The 14,866-nt window shown below is 32.8% G+C and overlaps 1 pseudogene; it reads right to left on the bottom strand.

Moving 5' to 3' along the window:
- Window positions 1-4,081: 4,081 nt before the first annotated feature.
- On the bottom strand, window positions 4,082-14,741 carry LOC129907793 (epsin-2-like; annotated as a pseudogene).
- Between the last annotated feature and the right edge of the window lie 125 nt (window positions 14,742-14,866).

Raw genomic sequence — 14,866 nt, 5'->3', positions numbered from 1 at the left:
ACCGTGTAGCCAGGTACTAATGAATTAGAAGAACTAGCGGAACTCTCAGGCAATAGTCCGGTCAATTTAGACATCCGAGGTTACATTAATTCCCAGCAAGCTGAAAATTGGTAGGGTTGTTGGAAACACCATCATAAATTAAATCTAAAAAGTCCTCATCGATCCGAGGTGTGGAAAAAAATTTACGGGGGGTCAAAGGTCACAAAAATTGGTTTTTCACGATTTTCAGCAAAACGGTAAGTCTTATCGAAAAATTTTCAATGCAAGAATTGTAGACTAGATTATTATATATAAAAAGTGTCATGACACTTTTTTTTCTAAGACCCACCGTTACTTAGGTATAACGATTCAAAAAGTTGAAGTTGAGTTGTAATCGTCATAATCAGACCTATTCCTAACTGAAAAGTTCCTGAAATTTCATTATTTTTTAGCTCGAATTTCGTTCTTCAATGGTTAAGAATATGGGGAAAGCAAAAAAAAAAATGGAAATTTTCGCTATGGTAGAAAATGGAGAGAAAATCGCATAAATCTTCTCTAAATACCTTCTATTCTGTCAATATGTATTGAATAGTATGGTGACCATTAGACTGATTCAAAAAAATTTTTTTTTTCTTTTGTTCAAAGCATTGTTGAAAATATTGTTGGAAATGACGAAAAAAAAATACTGTAAAAGTTTCAGCCCTTAATGTTAACATTTAGTACCGCCGCATCGCAAATTTCTATTTCCCATACGATTTGTATGGGAAAGATTGTGTATTTGTGTTTAGAATTTTTTATTTTTTTAATGGGTCATCAAAAAGGCTAGATTTAATCATTTTCTTGTATAAAATTGAACGCTCTACAAAATTGCATTTATGAAATTTAAAAAAACGGACGCAAAAAATTAATTAAAATAATTTTTAGTTGAAAAAATGAATAACTCGAATTTATTGAAGAAATCTAAAATGGTAGTATTAGGGGTTTGAGAGATATATAAAAGGATCAGTGAAACCAAAACACAACATAGAATACAAATATTCGAAAATTTTGCCAAATTTTTTGAAAAACCTAATAATTTCGTCAAAAAATCTGAAAAAAATGAGAAAAAATTACTTTTTATATTTTAAAGTTGAATAACTTCGAAACGCGGGGGTAAATCAAAAAAATTAATAAGAGCTTTTTTGTAGAGCGGACAATTTTATAAAAGAAAATGATTTTGCCAAACCTTTGGGATGAGCCATTAAAAAAATAAAAAAAATTAAACACAAATACACTATCTTTCCCATACAAATCGTATGGGAAATAGAAATTTGCGATGCGGCGGTACTAAATGTTAAATTAAGGGCTGAAACTTTTACAGTATTTTTTTTTCGTCATTTCCAACAATATTTTCAACAATGCTTTGAACAAAAAAAAACCAAATTCTTAGGGCCCTTTTTATGAACCGGTCTGAGGTAAGCATATTTCCATAGAGTAGGAAATTTTGAACACTTTAAGGATTCATTGAACAAGAGATATAATGGGTAAGACAAATAAGATGAACATTTTTTTAACATAAAAGCAGGTAAGCCATCTGGACCAGGACTCAACGGCGTATACAGGGGGGGGGGGTCACGGGGTCATGACCCCCCCCAAGAACTCAAAACTTAAACAAGAAATTGTTGTGTGCTAATAAATTCTTTTGAGTGCGATGATTTTCAAAATGTCGAAGTTTAAGAACAAGAACGAAAATGAAAAGTGAAAAAATTTTTTGGTATTCAGCCAACTATTTTCTCATATCTGGGGATGTGGTCATATTTTTAGCGAACTCTATGCTGGATTGATTATTTTGATTCGTTCGATAATATAAGGCATTGATAGGCTACAAATTAAGCTTTGTTGTGGAGTTTTGTATGGATTTAAAATCCAAATAATTTTTTTTAATTTTGACTAAACCGAGAATAGATAAGAATATAGGCAACCTCTTCTAAAGGCAAATTAAATATTTAAGCAGGCTTAGGCCATTTAAAATAACCTTCGAAAATCAATTTAAGAAAATTTAATAAATATAACTGAATATGTTTTATATTTTAAACCGCTGATGAATACCTGAAAGCGGATTAAATCAGAGCCGAATATTTTAAAATCCTTAGTAAGTGATCTAAAGCACTTCTTTAATTAGTATTGCCGTTTGAAATTTCGAAAAAATATCTAAACTAGCATAATTTTGTTTAAAATTTTCTGTTACGCCAAAAAATTTTTTTGTCTTTACTATTTTGACGGCTCCTGTATCCTGATCCTGTACCGTCTTAAAAGAAAAAGAAAAAAATCGCGTACAGTTTTAAAACAAAATTTTAAAAAATTGTATTTTCAAATTTTTTTTTTGCAAAACCTTGCGATTCGTTTGCCTGAGGTTAGGAAGACAATTAATTCGAAAGTAATCAGTGTTCGGCCATTCCATTTGCATTTTAAGGACATTTTCACGCTTATCCACGCGTATCCAGTGAATCGCGTTGAAGAAGCAATTTTTTTTCTTGAAACTTGGTAGGTCTTAAGGGCTCATTATAAAGTTGAAGTTCTAGAAGTTTCAAGAAAAACTAATTCAAAAAAGCTTAATTATTAACAGACAAAGACGGTAACGGAGAAGATTTGTACGCGTCTTCTCCGTTATCGCTTTATCTGTGAATAATTTGGCTACGTTTAGTTAGTTTTTCGTGAAACTTCTAGAACATCAACTTTATCATGAGCCCTTAAGACCTACCAAGTTTCAAGAAAAAAGATTGCTTCTTCAACGAGATAAACTGAAAACAAGGTCAATATGTCTTCTCCGTTACTTTGGAATGGCCGTGTTATTAAATTAAAAAGATTTTATTTTATTTATTTTTTATTTTAAAGCCTGGTACGCTGCTCGCGCTAAATTTTAGCCAAGATAAAATTTCAATACAAGTTATCGATAATTTGTATGGGACTCATTTTAGCTCGGCTAAAATTTTTCGATAATTTGTATAAGCCTGGTACGCAGCTCGCGCTAAATTTTAGCTGAGATAAAATTCCCATACAAGTTATCGATAATTTGTATGGGATCCATTTTAGCTCAGATAAAAATTTTCGATAATTTGTATGGGAGCTAAAATTTAGCGCGAGCAGCGTACCAGGCTATAGGAGCTAAAATTTAGCGCGAGCAGCGTACCAGGCTTAACTTGTAAAATAATTCTGGACTAACGGAAAACAATGCAGAGTTGTTTAAAGGCAAATTATTCAATCGAAGTAGGTACATGTACATTACACTATATTTTAAGGACAGGATGGTCTTAATTGGTGAAGACTTAAGGCTAAACAAAAGCAAACGAATCATACAACGTTTTTGTTTGGTTATTCTTAGAACTCTTCGGAACTGTTCGATTCGAAATGCAAAACGAACAAATTTTAATAATTTTAATTCAAATGGCACATTTTCAAGTTTATGCCTACTATCAAAACTTTTGTAAAAAAAATTTTGGCATGACCCCCCCCAAGAAGGAAACCTGTATACGCCCCTGCCAGGACTTATATTATCTTCTAGATTTAATATTTTATTTATGATTGAGTCTTCAGAGATTGAAAAATTAATTAACGCCAGATGGGAATACTCTTCCGTTGAAGAATAATTATCTGTTGCATCAGACGACAAAGTATCGGCGAAGGCACTTTTAAAATAGTTTGCAAACATTTTAGATATAACTTCTGGCATATGACTTTTCTTTTAGTATCAACATATTTCCAGAAATTTCTTGGACTAGATTTAAGTTCACTTTGAGTATTTGCAATAAATTCTGAATAGATAAAATTAGTGTAGTTTTCAAATTCATTTTTATGCTCCATATACAGGGTGTCCCAAAAGTTAACGTCGAAACGAAAACGGTAGATAGGGTAGGTGGTGACAGTTATCAGAAAAATAATAAAAAAAATCGCAGCCATATATTTTGGGAGTTATGGGCATTTGAAAAAAAGTCGAAAAAATGGTCACCCTGTGACGGTTTTTCATGTGCCGTGACTACAAATCTTAAGTTTTCTCATTTTTTTCTTTTGTTACGGAACTTTGAATAACCCTGCTATCAAATGCATTCAAAAATTTTAACTCAGCTACATCAGTTTTAAAGAAAATATTACTTTTTTACCCAACTTAGTACTAAAAAAATTTACATGACTCTAATTCAATGAGCCGTAGTGTAAAAAAAATGAACTACGATATTTCGGCAAGTTGCCTTAAAAGTTGGTGTGTTCAATTCTCTTTTCAAAATGGTACAACATTGTTGGGAATATTCCATAAATAACCGAGATAATTTTTTTTTTCTTAAGAAATCCGACTTTTTTATGAGGTAATTTTTTCATATTATTCAAGTTTTGTACCTTTTCAGAACGTAAAAAAAACTTAAATAATATGGAAAAATTACCTAAAAAAAAGTCGGATTTCTTAAGAAAAAAAATTTTATCTCGGTTATTTATGAAATGAACTTGGAGAGTAGATGCATTGACCGTAATATTTAAGAATCCTTCCATACGAGTTGCTAGCTCTGCGTACATAAGACCCTATTCGTCATTTTCAAAGGCGATATCCTGCTAAATATTTGTTTAGTAATCTTATTTTGGAAAGGTATTGAGAAAATAAATAAAAACGCAGCTTACATCGTAAATCCCGAATCCAGGAATATGTCTTGCGAATTCCACCAACCTTCAGGCGCTTCTTATTCTTCCGACTGACAGGCCAGAGTTTCAACATCTACTTTAGCGTCTGAAAAAGTTTTGAAAATTATTTATTTATGGTCAGCTTGATCATTTCAAAGGACTTACCTTTATTCGCGAAACATCTTCACGATATTGGTGGCTGGTCCAAATTGATGTGGTACACATGGGCGGGTGGTTTTTAGATTGTTTGTCATTTTTCGACGAATAACCTTAGGTAGATTACAGCTTTGGTTGCTTCTCCACGTAATTGCTCTGCTTAACGTTTGATTTTACTTCTAAGAGAGTTTGCTTTGACCTAATAGCCTTTGTCTCAAATCGACATGATGGTTTAAAAAACAACCAATTAATGTTGCAATATTCAAAATAGCAGCTAGTGAATAAACGTCGTCCCACATATAAGCGATTAAATTCATTCCTCCGTTGTTGTCGTATCACTGTTAAATGCATTTTTTGTTTCCCCTTTGTCCAGCACATTATTTCCTAGAAGAAATATTTAAAGATTGATATTTATAACGTTTAAAGACAGAAATGCTATTCATTTGTGTACAATAGTTATTTCACTAGGTCAATTTATAAGAGAATGGCTAAGGTAGTGCTAAGTTTAACTAATTTTTGATAGGAAAAAAATATTGACAAAAGAAAATAATGATTAAAATGATAGGGACTAGGGACGTGATGTCACCAGATTGCATTTGTTTCCAAGTTGCATGTTTGTGGTTATATTAATTATAATTATTAAAGTGGAACAAGTCACTTTTTGCCTGGTTTAAAGAAAACTTCCTTAATAATCTAATATTAAGTTAATAGTTAAAATTTCTCTGTTTTTATCCTATTAACCGTGATTTGCAAAACAAAAACAATTTTTATTTACATTACGAAATTCAAGTTGTGTATAAATATATGAATGAATTGAATCGTTTATTACCGACAAAAGGATGATTTTGTTTATTATTATGAATTATTATTATGAATTATTTTCTCCCTTCCAATAAAATTGAGAACAAATAAACAAAAAACTCAACTTTATTGGCTCATTGCGACAAATCAACTCAAAAATAACAACAAATCATTCTTGTTTGAATGAAAGAAATGCTAGAGAAAAAAACAAAAACAAAAAATCTGAATTTGTTTATTAATGATTTCTATGGTGACGACTCCAAAATGCCTCATAAATGCTTCCTTCCAGTAAGCGAATGAGTTTTTTTTTATTTTTGCTCAACATTCCATGGGACTTTTGATTTGAAACAACCAATAACTTTAACCTCGAAGCATTTTGATATAAAAAGATACCTTTGCATTTTGTTCAACCCCAAACCGTTTTGTCTTGCCTTCATATTATTATTATTTTTTTTTTTATTCAAGAAAAACCAAGAGGTTTTGCAACTTGCAACATCATCATAACAAATTTACCTGTGGCGCTGCTTTACTGACTGGTGCCCAAGGATCTTGATTTAAAGTAATTGCAAAAGGCTGTTATTGATTGAGTTGATTTATGGACGGAACCTATGAATTCATTGTTTAAAAAGATTACTCACATGAACCTCAGACATCAAGTGCTTATTTTTAGATTGAATATTTTTGGTTCAATATAATAAGATAACGTATGTTTTTTTTTGTTTATGAAATTCGAAATATAAAATTTTGAATAAAATAAAATTAAAAACAAATAAACTTACAGGCGGCTGTTGTTGTTGGAATAGATTTGTTTTAGGTGGAATTGTATTACTAAATGGATTGTACGCTGCATTGCCAATTGTATTGCCGAGGATCGATTTGTGGTGACGATGTACGTGACCAAGGATCAGAGAGCTAAAATAGAAGGAAATATAATGTTAGAAAGAATTTAAAAATTCAAAACAAAAATATGATTTACTTGACTTGCAGCTCTAGCTGGAGTTCCCCATGCATCAGAGCCACCAACAGCTCCAGCGCCAAGTGGCGGGCTCGATATACCTTCTTGTTGCTATCCAGCAAATGGCTCTGTTGCGGTTCACTACCCTTGGGTTCTGGTCTGGTTTAACTCTGCAAATACAAAAAGCGTTTAGACACAATCATCAACTATATTCATTTCTCTAATCTCACTTAAAATCATTTTCACTTTGACTCAACGCACATCATCACTGCGACGTTTGCCTTCCTCTTGTTCGGCCTCTTCCCTTGACATTGACATTGCCAGTTGCAATTGTAATTCTTCCTCGCCAGCTGTCTGTGGACGTACAAAATTCCAAATCAGACACAGGCTTTGGTTCTTCTTGCCAATCGGCTGGTTTATTTTCTCGATTGACTGGCCCATCTATGTAACCATCACTGCCAAAGCCACTGGCATTTTGAGAGAAACGTTCTTTTGCTTTGAGCGCTTTGATGCGTTCGTTTTTCAGTCGTTCGTTATCTTTCATTAAATTAACCAATGTTTTTGCTTTCTCTCGGACATGTGTTCCTTGATCTTTGCCCTCTTCGGAGTAAGTGAAGTCACGAAGTGTTTGTATTTGTATGGCAAATATATTTTCTTTGCATTGTTGGGCGACCTTATCGGTGCCAGTTTTAATCAAGTACTCAAGGAGGATGAGTGCTTTGTAAACGAGGATGAGTGCTTTGCCATGATCATTTAAGCGTTTCCAAATCATTTGCATGATCTCGGAAAATGCCACCACATTGTAAGTGAGATCGTCAACTTCGGCCATAATGGTTGCTGATGGTCCCCATGGATCATTGGAAGTTGCCTCTCGTACTTTAACCTGCAACGATGCAATAATATTGTGGATGGTTTGAGTTTAGTTTGTTTTTAATTAGTCTTATTTTGGATTCATGACGGAAAAATAACTCAGTAGCAAGCCAAGATGGTAAGAAAGCTTTACAACACTCGACCGAATGTTAAATTTCCGTCTACTCAGAACCAATCTTGTGAATAAAAAATTATTATTTAGTCAGAAAGCGGTTTTGTTTGTACAAAGCTATTCGATTTGGAGAAAAATTTGGTTGGAAGGTGAAATGTAGCAAGATCTGCATTCCCTTCAAGCAAGAAAACTGAGTTCAACAAAGAAACTCCGACCTCAGACCGCGAAAATCGGGCTTGCACTCACACACTTGCAACTTTTTGTGTATGAACACAAAAGTCGAACGAGAATCGTGGTGAAAAAGTGCGAAAAGGAAAATTGACGAAGGAAAGACAAAGGGAACAGAAAAACAAAGCGTCAACTTCATTTTATTTTTTTTCTTGCAGTGTTTGTGGCGTGTCGTATCTCGCCTTGTTTAATATTAAATTAAATAGATATTAAATAATATGGGATCATTTTAAGGCAAAAAAAGAATTTATCGATAAAATATGGGTGAGTGTGCTCGCGCAGTGATTTTTTAAATAATAAACTAATCATTATGTGTTTTTCTTAGGAAATCTTCTTCGGCAGCCTGACGCCACCAGCACCCACATACATTCAACATCCACAATTTGTCGAATTACATCGAGTTCTCCTGCCGCTGACCTTCACCAGAAAATAGTTATAAAAATTGTGTTTGTGAAAATAAAATAAAGAAAAGAAAAAAAAATAAAACAGTTTCAGTGAAAAAAAAAAAATAAATCTTGTTCTTTTTTTGGTCGCAAATGCGAAACGTCATCCCTTTTTTATTCCTCTTTCTGGTAGGTTTTCGCTGCTCCGACTCAGGTCCGCCTTCGGCTCCGTTTTCTCGAAATGGAGATTTTCACCACACTAATACATATGCAATCGACTTCGCGGTGATTATAATTTCCATACTAATTTGAGCCGCCTTCGGACCAGTTTCTGATCCGAAGTCGGACTCAGCTCCTCCTCAGGCGGAGCGGATTCGGACCGAGGTCGGACCTGATTCGGAGCCGAAGGCGGACCTGAGTCGGAGCAGCGAAAACCTACCAGAAAGAGCAATAAAAAAGTTATGACGTATCGCATTTGCGACCAAAAAAAGAACAAGATTTATTTTTTTTTTTCACTGAAACTGTTTTATTTTTTATTTTATTTTGGCAAACGAAATTTTCACAATAAATAAAGTATAAGATACAATACATTTTTTCATTTTATTTTATTTGTTGCTGCTGCTGTTGTTGGTGTTTCTTTAGATGCACAATCGCATGTTTCACCTTCTGCCTTTTTCTTCATCATTAGAGACTACATCTACAACACAAGCAGAAACACATCACTTTAATCCAAACACTTTGAGCGATATATACAACATACCTTTTTTTGTTTCCATATTGTTTATAATTTGATATAATTGTTTATAATTATACTAATATTATACTAACAACGACACGAGACACGACGCGACTATACACTCCAACAAAACATAACAAAATGACGCTTTTGCTCTTATTGGCTATGCCTGTCTTTACTTTTTTTTCCATTTCTCACTTTTCACCACGATTCTCGTTCGACTTTGTGTTCATACACAAAAAGTTGCAAGTGTGTGAGTGCAACCCCGATTTTCGCGTTCTGAGGTCGGAGTGACTTTGTTGAACTCAGTTTTCTTGCTTGAAGGGTATAATCACCGCGAAGTCGATTGCATATGTATTGGTGTGGTGAAAATCTCCATTCCGCGAAAACGGAGCCGAAGTCGGACCCGAGTCGGAGCAGCGAAAACCTACCAGAAAGAGGAACAAAAAAGGGATGACGTTTCGCATTTGCGACCAAAAAAAGATCCAGATTTTTTTTTTTTTTCACTGAAAATGTTTTATTTTTTTTTAATTTCTTTATTTTATTTTCACAAACACAATTTTTATAATTATTTTCTGGTGAAGGCCAGCGGCAGGAGAACTCGATGTAATTCGACAAATTGTGGATGTTGAATGTATGTGGGTGCTGGTGGCGTCAGGCTGCCGAAGAAGAAGATTTCCTAAGAAAAACACAAAATGATTAGTTTATTATTTAAAAAATCACTGCGCGAGCACACTCACACATATTTTATCGATGAATTCTTTTTTTGGCTTAAAATGATCCCATATTATTTAATATTTATTTAATTTAATATTAAACAAGGCGAGACGTACGACACGCCACAAACACTGCAAGAAAAAAAATAAAATGAAGTTGACGCTTTGTTTTTCTGTTCCCTTTGTCTTTCCTTCGTCAATTTTCCTTTTCGCACTTTTTCACCACGATTCTCGTTCGACTTTTGTGTTCATACACAAAAAGTTGCAAGGGTGTGAGTGCAAGCCCGATTTTCGCGGTCTGAGGTCGGAGTTTCTTTCTTGAACTCAGTTTTCTTGCTTGAAAGGTTCTCTTTTCACCCAAGAAAATAAATGAAATCAGTTATATGCACAGATATAACTATGGGTCAATTTTAGCATGAATTTTCTGTTTAATTTTGATTAATTTTTAGTATTTAACACTATTAACAAAAATGAATTGCCAGGTTATAGTGAAAAAAAAATTTACAAAATTGAATGGCAAACAAAAGACCACAACTTGAATTAAAAGTCTGGGTTAAAAATTGATTTAATAAATTAATAAAGCGGAGCGAACTAAAAACACTTGTGAATAGGCTGACAATTACTCTTAGTTTTAGTAATAAAGTTTTATGACATAGTTTGTCAAAAGCCTTACTGAATTCGGTAAAGACACAATCTACCTGCTTCCGTTTTTCAAATGAGTCAATGCAAAAAGAAGTGAAATAAAACAAGTTTGTAACGGTAGACTTATTTTGGACGAAACCATGTTGACTGTCACTAATAATAGATTTACATTTAAACGATAAGACATTACATATAAGAGACTCAAACAATTTTGGGATAACAGATAGTTTAGCGATGGGGCGGTAGTTGCTAACATCATTTTTTGGTCCTTTTTTATAAATTGGTCTAATATAAGCACTTTTCCACAATACGGGAAAAAAAATAGATGTATTAAATAACAAACATAAGGGATAAGATATTTGGGACGCACATTTTTTTAAAACACATGACGGTACACCGTCTGGACCCGGACTATAACTATTTTCAAGGTCAAATATATTTCGAGCAATTGAATCTTCTTGAATAGTAAAATCTATGGAAGTAAGATGTAAGTAATTAATCTGCGGAGCGAAATTATTGACAGGTTCATTAGAATTACAATCCAAATAGGCATCTTGGAAAAAGTTAGCAAACATATTTGAAATTTCGATGGAGTCATGGCTAGTTATGTCTTTGAATGACATAGAGTTAGGGTAATCGTCTGTGTTTCTTTTGGAACTTACAAAATTCCAAAAGTTTTTTGGATTATGCTTTAATTCACTCTCCACCCTCAATACATAGTTTGAATACAAGGTATTCGAATATTCAGTATACATATTTTTAAGTTCAGAATAGATTCTATAATCTTCATCATCCTTGGAGTTACTAAAAGTTAGCCAAGCCTTATTTCTTCTATTTTTCAAGTTTTGAATGCGATGATCAAACCATGGTGGGTTGTTAGATTTAATATAGTTATTCCGTAAAGGCGTCGTTTTATAAAAGCATTCAAAAAGTAAGTTATAGAATTTTAAACACATCTCATTCACATTACAGTTAAGAAACAGTTGATTCCAGTTTACATTACACAACAAATTAACTAGAAGATTAAAATTACATTTTTTGAAATTGAACTCAAGTTTTACATTTGATTTTAAGGATACATTACTAATGTTCATGTTCAAAGATATATCTATTGCTGGATGATGTCTATCTTCGTTTAATAATATAGTGTTAGCCGGAGTTACAGCTATGTCAGAGTTTATTGAATCCGTAAAGAAAACAAGATCCAGTATTCTATTAAAAGCGTTACGAATTCCATTATATTGATTTAACCCGCATGAGGTAAGTCCGTCGATGACTGAAAATTCATTTGAAGATGATAAGTTTGATGGAGATAAGATATTGCAATCGTCTGGCTGTATCCAGTTCAAATTTGGGAAGTTGAAATCGCCTACAATCAAAAGTTCGTCGTTTGGTTCCATTAAATTGTGTATAATTTCAATGCAATCAACATATTTTTCATATACATTATTATTAGAGCTTGGTGGTATATAAGTGCAGATTATATATAGGTAGCCAGTTTCCAATTTTATTTTAATAGCTATTATTTCAGCGTCTGTAGAAGTAAAATCGTCAACGATTGTGCAGATATAATTGTTTTTAACAATTCCGCCGCCAACTTTTTCTTGATCATTTGAGTTATGTCTATCACGTCTAAAGGTTTGATATGACCCGTCAAAAAGCTCAGTGCTCAGAAAAGAGCTGTTTAACCACGTTTCAGTAAGAGCAATAATTCCATGATTTAGGTTATTTATATTTTTATAGACCGTATTGATCTTTGTCCTTAACCCGTTTACATTCTGATAGTAAATTAGTATCTGATGAAGCTGCTTTTTTGGTATTTTGGCATTGTCCGTTCCTTCTGAAAAGGGTTTTGTTTGGCGCTCTGGTGTTTATTTATAAATTCGTGGACTATTATTCCCCCTGGCCAAAATAATGGAGAGTTTAGTTTTTGGTACAATGAATCTGGTACTTTTATTTTAAATTTTGCAAATTTGTTAAAACGTCAAAATCAATAAAACAATAAAAAAAAAGTAAGCGAGTGGAGGAAGCGAAAGGTAATTCAAAGAAATTTTATATAAAAAATTAAAAAAAAAAAACTAATGAATTCCAGCTGAAATAAAGAGATGAATTCATCACACACGTGAATGAATTCCTCCTATCGGCAGGTGTTATAATAATTGTGTTCTAGCGTTTTATTACTATCCATATACTTTCCTACTGATGCTTTAATATAATAATCAAATAACAATTTTTCTGTTCATAGGCGAGTGCTGATCATTTTAGAACTAACTGTTTTGAACCATGGAGCAGAAGTTGGTAAACAAAATTGGTAATCCTGTACCATTTACTGGTGAAGCAACAATTGCCAATAAACACGCAGCAGAAACTGCTGCTCCACCAAAATTGGCCAGTGAATCAACATACCCATCGAAAACAACCAATGGAAATTTATATAACTCTTCGTCAAACAACAACTATAATAGCACTTCAATGAATCAATCGATGAATGCTTCCATGACTGCTCCCATAGCGAGTTTAACTCCATACCAAAATAAATGGGTAATCAAAGCACGTGTTACATCTAAGTCAGGCGTACGCACTTGGAGTAATGCTAAAGGAGAAGGCTAACTCTTTAATATGGACCTGCTAGACGAATCTGGTAAAATTCGTGCTACAGCATTTAAGGAGCAATGCGACCGATATTACGATATGATTGAAGTCGACAAAGTTTATTTTTTCTCAAAGTGCCAGCTGAAACCAGCATATAAGCAATATTCTTCTCTTAAAAATGATTACGAGATGACATTTACAGGCGAGACACTAGTTCAGCCTTGTGAAGAAGAAGATGATGGCATTCCACAAGTTATAATAATAATAATAATAATAATAATAATAATAATAATAATAATAATAATAATAATAATAATTTAACTATATGCCTGTAAGACCTAAGGTCTTTTAAATGCAACTGCACGGCACTAGTTAGAAGGAATAGAAAGATGCCAATTTCACAAATTGTAAATATTGAACCTAAAGCTGCTGTTGGTAAGAATTTTAGAAGTATTTATTTTGTTGAGAGGAAATTTTAATATGTGTAAATTTATTACTTTAGACACAATTGATATTTGTCGTGATGTTGTAACGTACTCTCGAGATGTTGTCGAGTCGGAGATGAAAATTTAAGAAAACTTCAACCCCGAAAACCACCCACTCCATACACTACCAGTAGGGTTCAGAGCTTACAGGGACCCTAAAACCTACATGGAAGCAAAAGTGGATGGGTGTCATGTTCCCTAACCGCGCGGCATGCTTGCATGGCCAAAGGTTAGCTCGTCGGTGGGGGGGATTCTTGTAGCCAGGGAACTGGACGGCCGTTACGTTTTCATGCCATTGAAAATTGTACGAAAAATATCGCGAAGCTGATTTGTCCATTATTATTTTTACAACCTGAAAATATTTTGTTTCCTTGTGAAAGTGAGGAGAGCCAGATGTATTGCTCTCAGAGGACTATCCCACCCTATAGTGTCACACATTCCTACTCTATGAGCAGGTCCATGCGACCAACCTAGTTACCACGGCCTCAATATTTGTAGCAACCCCAAAAGAACAAAATAAAACAAAAACAATAAACTAAGTTCTCATTTTGCCGTTATCGCCTTATAGCTCACTCTTGTGAGAGCCACATCCACCTGAAAAAAAAACCTAAACCATAATCATGGTTTCAACTTCAAAAAGCCAAAATAAAAAATTTATAGCAAAAAGTCATCTTATCAAATTCACAACAAAAAAAAAAATGACTAAATTCGATGCAGAATAAAATTAACCCATCCATATGTAACCTCAGTAAAGATAAAAGAAGTTTTTTTCTTAATTGAAGGGTACAACAAATTTTATTAAAATTTAAAAAATATCAATAGAACCTAATACGAAATGTTTCGACAAATCACTTATACCCAAAATGATAATAAAGAAAAATGTATAAATGTTCAAATTTTTTTATAAAAAATATAATTTGATTATAAAATAATTATAGTTAAATTTCAAATTAATATGAATTTAATATAAGTTCATTAATCATCACAAAAAAATTAATAAAAAAAATCACAATGACACCTTGCTTAGTAATGTCAAAAAAAAAATGATCAATTAGAAGTTTCAGTTTACTTTTTTTGTTTCTTTTTCTCTCTATTTTTTCTATCTTTCTCTTTAATCTTATTATTCTTATCTTTCGTATCTTTCTTGTTTTCACTTTAAAAATATTTTGTATCTTTTATGTTTAAATGTATAACAATTAAAAATTATTTAATCAATAAATTAATATTCTCACTTACCCCACAAATTGTTTTGCAATTTTGCATATTTTTATGTGTTACAGTGGTGAATTGTATTTTTGTTCTTCGTTGTTTATAATTCACATTTGGTCATTTCCTCCTGATAATGTGCACACCATCGCAGGATTGAGTTTTTGTTGTTGTTTTGTTATGATTTTGCTTATTTATTTTAAAGCTAGACTAAAATAATGTAAAATAGAAAAAAGAAATTTGAACGAATTGAATGTACAAGGTCAAATAGTAGATATGCAATAATTTAAGATTTATAAAACTTTTTTTTTATTTTTTTACTTGAAAGAAAGATTTTTAGGTACTTAGCTTTTATAGGTTT

This window comes from Episyrphus balteatus, chromosome 1 (assembly GCF_945859705.1).
Source record: "Episyrphus balteatus chromosome 1, idEpiBalt1.1, whole genome shotgun sequence".
Lineage (NCBI taxonomy): Eukaryota > Metazoa > Arthropoda > Insecta > Diptera > Syrphidae > Episyrphus > Episyrphus balteatus.
Note: the sequence above shows the minus strand (reverse complement) of the source record. Positions and strands in the feature narration are given on the sequence as shown.